Genomic DNA, 8,900 nt, shown 5'->3' with positions numbered 1-8,900 from the left:
CACAGTGCTGTGCTGGAATGCTATTGAGGTAATGATTAAATCATCTTAATGAAATTTCAGCTGGCTTAAAGTCAAAAGCAGTTCTCCCAAATCCCATAATCATGTCTATGATCCTCATGTGTATAGTGAGATATAGATTTAGAAACCTCTGGTTATCAGTAGGATATATCCTCAAGTAGCTCTGATCCAAATAGAAAAATAAAAATTCCAAATAACAGAAATTACATGAAGTTTCTTCATCTTTGACAAACACCTTAAGCCATTCAGATAACTAGAAAATTGTGTTCCAAAATTAGGCCTGTCTTGGAAATGATGTTTTAAATGTCTCCAAATAATCACAGTGAAAGGAACAAGTTTTTACCAAGAGCTTTTTTACCTCCATGTTCATTATCTCCAGGCATAAGAAGGTAAAGCCAAACTACCCTAGTTGGCCTCTTAATTAGCAGTGTCATACATACTCAGATGTTAAAAAAATTGTAAAACACAAACCCAACACTTTCCATTCAGAATTCCTGCAGCGGTTTTATCAAGGTCTATACCATTTGGCTTACCAGTTTATTGTAAGTCATTTTGTTTTGTTGTGGAGGTTATGACTTCACAGCTTCAGGGTATGGACTGTATCTTTTTCATCCATTCATTTCAACAAGTATTTTTTGAATCCCTACTGCATACAATGAGTCCCTACTGTTTACAGCATTTTGTGACTGCTACATCAGGGATCAAGAAAGATGATTAACACATTATCCTATTCTATCAGAGCTTAAAATCTAGTTGGGGAGCATTACTCTACACATAAAATTTACCAGGTTATGTTATAATGATGTTAGTTATAGCATTGTTCATAAGAGGAGGAAAAAAAGAGGGTGGGACAACCTAAATGTCCATCAATACAGATGTGGCAACCCTAGGGCCAGGAGCCCCCCTGCCTTAGGTATACCTGTAGCAGCTTGTGTGAAAACTTCGCTCCCCTAATCACTGTTGGTAACTAACTCTCCTGAGACTGCTAAGCCAAATCTCATGAGAGTCTGCCGAAATGCCCATTGTAACCAAATCTCGGGACTCTGTTAAACTTTATAAGCCACCATCGTGGTACTTCTGTTTTGTTTGGATGGAGTGCTGATTCTCATTTCCCAACTGGCCATAGAATTTTATCCAGTTCCTAAGTCCCTAATTAAAACTCATGGCTAATTTTCTGCCTGGTGAATTCTTTGGTCTTGGGGTTGTACTGGGCTGGAATGACTGGACTCATTAGAGTATAGTTTGCCATACAATGTAACACTTTATCAGCTTTTCCTAACTGGGATTTTCCACCAAACCCCAGGAAACAAAGTGAATTGAATGACTATTTTCTCCATTTCCCCCAAGGATTGTGCACAAACGAAAACCATTCCATATACATAGGAGAGAAGTTCATTCACGACCTACATTGCTACCTTAGGGCATCAGGGCTTAATTCTTTCAAGGGACCAAAGCTAATATGGAAATATCTGCAAAATATAAAGGGAGAAAAGATACTTTATAAGTGAGAAAAGATATATTAAAGTGAGAAAAGCAAGATGGATAAAATGTATAGTTGATCCCTTTTGAGCAAATAAAAGTGATACCTATATGGTTGCTTATATATGCAGAGAGTTGGGTGAGCTGAGGCTAGTCCCTGGTCCCAGAGTCAGGAGCGCTGAGATGGGAGACAGGAATGGCCCCAGTTACTCAGAGTCCAGTGGGAAAACGCTCATCTTACACAAACCTAGGCCAAGGAGGCACATCCTCTATCCTCGTCAAAAGCTAGCTCTGGATTTTCTTTCTTGCCCCAGATCCTTTTCCATCCCTTTGATTGGGCCCCACTAGTCAATCTGAAGATGTGTTTAGTGTGTGTTCCATAGGAATGAAATCAATAAGAAAATACATCTGAGGGAATTTCCATTTGGGCCTGACTCGTACTCCACGTGGCCCCTGCCCCATCAGCCTTGCTCTGGGATTGTGTTTCAGACCGGTCCTGTGCATTTAAAAATAAAACCAGGTTGCCCTGGGCAAGCTTGTGAGGTGATGCCTGGAGACTTGTGTGGTTTAGCCAGAGATTGATGCGGTGTGTGCATGCCTGGGCCAATACAACTCTTTTGATCTGTTTTCGAAGGCAGCTTTTTTGCCTTCTGCTTCAAGTGATTGATTATAAGTTAGGATCTCTTTTAGGAATTCTCTCCATTCATGCTTCTTCATGGTCTCACAGTGAGCCCTGCCAAATTTTACCCTCCTTTTATGCTACAGATTGTTCTGTTCCAAGTGGGTAAATGGAAACCGTGTTCTTAACATGCAATCAGTTACCTTGTTATTTATATACAATCAGTTACCTTAGAGCTCCTGGTTTGCATTCAATACAGTATGGGCACCCTCTTATCACATCATTAGTCATGTTTCTAGTAGAGTTTCTGCCTTATGGTTGGGGAGTAACTTTGCTTCAGCCTTTACCTTCCCCTGTATACACCCCTTCCTCCCATTTTAGTGTGAGAATCATATGGAATTAGGGTGATACCATTTGTTTTAAAACAAGCCAGCACATATGTTTGTAGACCTTTAAAGACCATGTAACATGAGTGGATTCATGTGGTATTCTTTAGGCCCCAGCTAGAGAAGAGGACCTAGGTTCAATGGTTCTTGGTGGAATCATCAGCTTTCCAGTTAGGCAGACCTGATTTCAACTCCTACCTCTAAGAGCAGTGTTTACTAGTAAAGATTGGGATTATAATTTCCATTTTCCATGGTAGGTAAGTGTGATGGTCAGGTCCATGTGTCACCTTGGCCAGGTGGTGGTGCCCAGTTGTCTGGTCAGGCAGATGTTGGCTTGTCTGTTGCTGTGAGGACATTTCATGGACTTAAAGAGTGACCATGTTGGCTGCATCCACAGCCAATTGCAAATGCAGTCAGCTAAAGGGAATGTCTCCTGCAATGTGTGATGCTTAATCTAATCACCAGAGGGCTTTTAAGGAGGATTCAGAAGAGACAATCACCCTTTTCTGCTTCAGCCAACCAGCCAGCCTGTCCTGAGAGTTCATTGAGAACCTTCATTGGAGCTGCCAGCTTGCAGCTTACCCTACAGATCTTGAACTCTTACATCCCCACAATTGCCTGAGACACTTTTACACATTTTATATTTACAGATCTCTTCTGCTGATTATGTTTCTCTAGAGAACCCTAGCTAATACAGCCTGGTACCAGGAGTGGTTCTTGAGAAACACAATCTTAAAAATGTGTTTTTATAATGAGTTTTCTACTCTGACTGTACTCAAAGGCACTAATGACTCTGTTTCTCGTAATCAGGATGGTCAAAATATTACCATTTGATTATGCTAATTGCACACTTATACGAGGGAGGCAAGGATATGGGTAATAATGGTTTTGACACCTTTATAGGGTTTTATGGAATCAGGAGGTATAGAGATGTTGGCTGGTTGTTGTTAGATACACTGTATACATTGATGAGGGAAAGGGATGAGCTGAAGACTTGAAATGGGAAGCTTACACTCTGTATGACAGATGTAAAAGTTTCTATGAGTGCCCTGAAGGATAATTTTATTCCCTATGCTGCAGACTTGAGATCTCTGAAAATCAGACACAGAATCTCATTGTTAGAGTAGCAACTTTACAACATAAACTGAAATCTCAACTTTGTAAGGTGTCTGCCATTAAAGCGAGGGCATTGATTGGAAAGGAGTGGAACTCTGAAAAATGGAATGGCAACATATGGATTGATAATGATGGCTGTGGAGACATTGAAACCCTAGATTGTGCTGAGTGTTTTCTAGGTAACCCTGTAATGATCTACCCTGAGGACATAGCCGCCCCACCTCCAGCCTGCCCTGAGAAAATAGCTTCCCAACCTCTAGTCAGTCCTGAGGAGTTGGCCACCCAACTTGTACCTGAAGGGATTAACTTTTCAGTGCCTGTGAAGAGAATGCAGATTGCAGAGATTCTGCATTCAATTTTATAGCCCGAGGAATTAGAAAAGGCATTAACAGTTTGTTTGGATGGTTGGCTGAAACACGGATCAAAAATGGCCACATTACCTGAGGTTGAAATGCCAGAACTGCCCTGGTATAGTGTAGATGAGGGGATCAAAGGCTTAGAGAGATTGGAATGTTAGAGTGGATTTATCATGGAAAGTCCAGAGGAAACACCTTTTACCAGAACTGTGAGAAGAAAATTTGTGAGACTAGCTCTATCATCCCTAAAGAGCTTTGTAGTCACCCTTCTCTATAGGTCAGTTATTACTGTGGGAACTACTGTTACTGAGCTGGAATCCTTAAACACAATGGGGATGATTGGATCCTGAGTTGGCAGGAGCCAGGTGACAGCACTTAATTGCCAAAGACAAGGTGGGTGTGGCTATCATAATGGACAGCAGACTCAAAGCAGGAGTCAAACTAATCTGACTCACAGAGACTTGCAGCATTGGCTAGTAGATCATGGGATACCTAGAAGTACAATAGATAGGCAATATACTAAATTCTTGTTTGAGCTGTATAAGTGGGAAAGTTCTAGGTCAAGTGAACAGAAGTCTAACTTGAATTACAAAAACAGAGAGTCAGGGCCCTTTAATCAATTTCCAGACTTGAGACAGTTTACAGACCCAGAGCCCCTCAAATGAGGGGAAGGCCAAGTCCCTTTGCGGAAGGACTCTTACACTGCCACAAATTTATACTGTTCATTTCCTCCAAGCCTTTCCCAAGGAAACCTATGGCCTTTTACCAGGGTAACTGTGCACTGGGGAAAAGGAAATAATAAGATATTTAGGGGATTGTTAGACACTAGTTCAGAAGTGACATTAATTCCAGACCCAAAACGTCACTCTGGTCCACCAATCAGAGTTGGAGCTTATGGAGGTCAGATGATCAATGGAGTTTTAGCTCAGGTCCAACTCATAGTGGGTCCAGTGTGTCCCCAGATGTATTCTGTAGTTATTTCCCCAGTTCCAGTAATGCATAACTGGAATAGACATAGTGAGCAACTGGCAGAATCCCCACATTGGCTCTCTGACTTGTGGAATGAGGGTTATTATGGTAAGAAAGGCCAAGTAGAAGCCACTAGAACTGCCCCTACCTAGCAAAATAGTAAATCAGAAACAATACTAGATTTCTGGAGGGATTGCAGAGATTAGTGCCACTCTTAAGGACTTGAAGGATACAGGGGTGGTGATTCCCACCACATCCCCATTCAACTGTCCTATTTGGCCTGTGCAGAAAACAGATGGGTCTTGGGGGATGAAAGTGGATTATCATAAACTCAACCAGGTGGTGACTCTAATTGTAGCTGCTGTTCCGGATGTAGTGCCACTGCTTGAGCAAATCAACACACCCCCTGGTACCTGGTATGCAACTATTGATCTGGCAAATGCTTTTTTTGTAATAAGCTATTAGTAAAGACCACCAGAAACAGTTTGCTTTCAGCTGGCAAGGTCAGCAATATACTTTCACTGTCCTACCTCAGGGATATATCTACTCTCCAGCCCTATGTCATAATCTTCTCTGCAGAGAACTTGATCATTTTTCCTTTCCACAAGACATCACACTGGTCCATTATATTGATGATATCATGTTGATTGCACCTAGTGAGCAAGAAGTAGCAAGTACTGTAGACTTATTGGTAAGGCATTTGTGTGTCAGAGGTTGGGAGATAAATCCAACAAAAATACAGGGGCCTACCACCTCAATGAAATTTCTAAGTGTCCTGTGATGTAGGCACATTGAGATATCCCTTCTAAGGTGAAGGATGAGTTGGTGCATCTGGCCCCTCCTTTGACCAAAACAGAGGCACAATGCCTAGCTGGTCTCTTTGGATTTCGGCAACAACATATTCCTGATTTGGTAGGTGTGCTACTCTGGCCCATGTATTGACTGACCAGAAAAGCAGCTAATTTTGAGTGGAGACCTGTACAAGAGAAGGCTCTGCGACATGTCCAGGCTGCTGTACAAGCTGCTCTGCCACTTGGGCCATATGATCCAGCAGATCCAATGGTGCTGGAAGTGTCAGTGGCAAATAAAGATGTTGTCTGGAGCCTTTGGCAGGCCCCTATAAGAGAATCACAACACAGAGCCTTAGGATTTTGGAGCAAAGTCTTGGCATCTGCTGCAAATAACTACTGTTCTTTTGAGAAACATATTTTGGCCTGCTGCTGGGCCTTAGTAGAGACTGAAATGCTTGACCATGGGCCACCAAGTTACCATGAGACCTGAGTTGCCTATCATGAGCTGTGTGTTGTCTGACCCACCAAGCCATAAAGTTGGGCATGTGCAGCAGCACTCCATCATAAAATGGAATGGTATATATGAGATAGGGCCAGAGCATGTCCTGAAAGCACAAGCAAGTTACATGAGGAAGTGGCCCAAATGCCCATGGTCTGCACTCCTGCCACATTACCTTCTCTCTCCCAGATCAGTGCTATGGCCTCTTGGGGAGTTCCTTACAGTGAGTTGACTGAGAAAGAGAAAACTATTTTACATTTGGTTCTGCATAATATGCAGGTACCATCTGAAAGTGGACAGCTGCAGCACCACAACCCTTTCTGGTATGTTCCTGAAGGAGTGTGGTGAGGGGAAATTCTACCAGTGGGCAGAACTTTGAGCAGTACACCTGGTTGTTCATTTTGCTTGGAAGGAGAACTGGCCAGAAGTGCATTTGTATACTGAATCATGGGCTGTTTCTAATGGTTTGGCTGGAGGGTCAGAGACTTGGAAAGAACATGACTGGAAGATTGGTGACAAAGAGGTCTGGGAAAGAGGTAAAAAGACCTTTCTTTTTTATATGGAATGCTTCACGAATTTGCGTGTCCTCCTTGCACAGGGGCCATGCTAATCTTCTCTGTATCATTCCAATTTTAGTATATGTGCTGCCGAAGCAAGCACAGATAGACCTTTCTGAGTTGGCTAAAAACATGAAGATATTTGTGTTCCATATGAATGTGCACCAGAGGGTGACTTCAGCAGAGGAAGGTTTTGATAATCAAGTGGATAAGATGATCCATTCTGTGGATACCAGTCAGTGTCTTTCCCCAGCAACTCCTATCATTGCCCAAAGGGCTCATGAACAAAGTGGTCATGGTGGTAGGGAAGGAGGTTATGTATGGGCTCAGCACATGGATTTCCACTCACCAAGGCTAACCTGGCTACAGCCACTGCTGAGTGCCCAATCTGCCAGCAGCATATGCCCACACTCAGCCCCTGATATGGTATCATTCCCCAAGATGATCAGCCAGCTAAATGGTTGGTTACATTGAACCACTTCCATCACGGAAGGGGTAGCAATTTGTTGTAACTGGAATAGACACATAATCTGGATATGGGTTTGCTTTCCCTACGCTCAATGCTTCTGTCAAAACTACCATCCATGGACTTACAAATGCCTTATCCATCATCATGGTATTCCACACAGCATTGCTTCTGATTAAGGAACCTACTTCACAGCAAATGAAGTGCAGGAATGGGCACATGCTCTTGGAATTCTCTGGTCTTACCATGTTCCCTACCATCCAGAGGCAGCTGTGTTGATAGAATGGTGGAATAGCCTTTTGAAAACTCAATTACAGTCAAAACTAGGTGACAATACCTTGCAAGGCTGGAGCAAAGTCCTCCAGGAGGCTGTGTATGCTCTGAATCAGCATCCACTATATGGTGCTGTTTCTCCCGTTGCCAGGATTTATGGGTCCAGGAATCCAGGGGTGAAAATGGGAGTGGTACTACTCACTATTACCCCTAGTGATCCACTAGGAAAAGTTTTGCTTCCTGTCCCTACAACCTTGAGCTCTGCTGGTCTACAGGTTTTAGTTCCAAAAGGGGGAGTGCTACCACCAGGAGAAACAAGAATGATTCCATTGAACTGGAATCTAAGACTGCCACCTGGTCACTTTGGGCTACTCATGCCCCCAACATGCCAATAAGGGTATTACTTTATTGGCTGGGGTGATTGACCCTGACTATCAGGGGGAAATGGGACTGCAACTACACAATGGAGCTAAAGAAGAGTTTTTCCTGGAATATAGGAGATCCTCGAGGGTGCTCTTAGTAATACCATGCCCTGTGATTAAAATCAACAGAAAATGGCAGCAACCCAATCCAGGCAGGACTTCCTATCACTCTGAAGCTTCAGGAATGTTCTAGTTTGCTAGCTGCTGGAATGCAATATACCAGAAATGGAATGGCTTTTAAAAGGGAGAATTTAATGAGTTGCAAGTTTACAGTTCTAAGGCCGAGAAAATGTCCCAATTAAAACAAGTCTATAGAATTGTCCAATCAAAGGCATCCAGGGAAAGATACCTTGGTTCAAGAAGGCCGATGAAGTTTAGGGTCTCTCTCTCAAGTAAGACGGCACATGGCGAACACAGTCAGGGCTTCTCTCTCATCTGGAAGGACACATGGCGAATACGGCGTCCTCTGCTAGCTTTGTCTCCTGGCTTCCTGTTTCATGAAGCTCCCCGGGAGGTGTTTTCCTTCTTCATCTCCAAAGGTCGCTGGCTGGTGGACTCTATGCTTCGTGGTGCTGCAGCATTTTCTGCTCTCTCTGAATCTCTCTCTCTCCAAAATGTTTCCTCTTTTATAGGACTTCAGAAACTAATCAAGACCCACTCAAATGGTGGAGACATGTCATCCCCTAATCCAGTTTAACAACCATTCTTGACTAAATCACATCAACCAGGGAGATGATCTCATTATAGTTTCAAACATACTGTATTGAATAGAGATTATTCTACCTTTATGAAATGGAATTTATATTAAAACATGGCTTTTCTTAGGGGACATGCTTCCTTTCAAACCAGCACAGGAATGAAGGTCTGGGTCCCCCCACCAGGCAAAGAACCACAACCAGCTGAGGTGCTTGCTGAAGGTAAAGGGAGATGGAATGCGTAGTAGTAGAAG

General features: G+C 43.0%; 1 non-coding gene across 1 annotated transcript; it reads right to left on the bottom strand.

The window, feature by feature from the left end:
- Positions 1–6,786: 6,786 nt before the first annotated feature.
- Positions 6,787–6,893, bottom strand: LOC143661851 (U6 spliceosomal RNA). The gene has a single exon (XR_013164888.1). It is a non-coding gene; the product is annotated as a U6 spliceosomal RNA (small nuclear RNA).
- Positions 6,894–8,900: the final 2,007 nt, after the last annotated feature.

Source organism: Tamandua tetradactyla, chromosome 17 (genome assembly GCF_023851605.1).
Source record: "Tamandua tetradactyla isolate mTamTet1 chromosome 17, mTamTet1.pri, whole genome shotgun sequence".
Taxonomy (NCBI): domain Eukaryota; kingdom Metazoa; phylum Chordata; class Mammalia; order Pilosa; family Myrmecophagidae; genus Tamandua; species Tamandua tetradactyla.
Note: the sequence above shows the minus strand (reverse complement) of the source record. Positions and strands in the feature narration are given on the sequence as shown.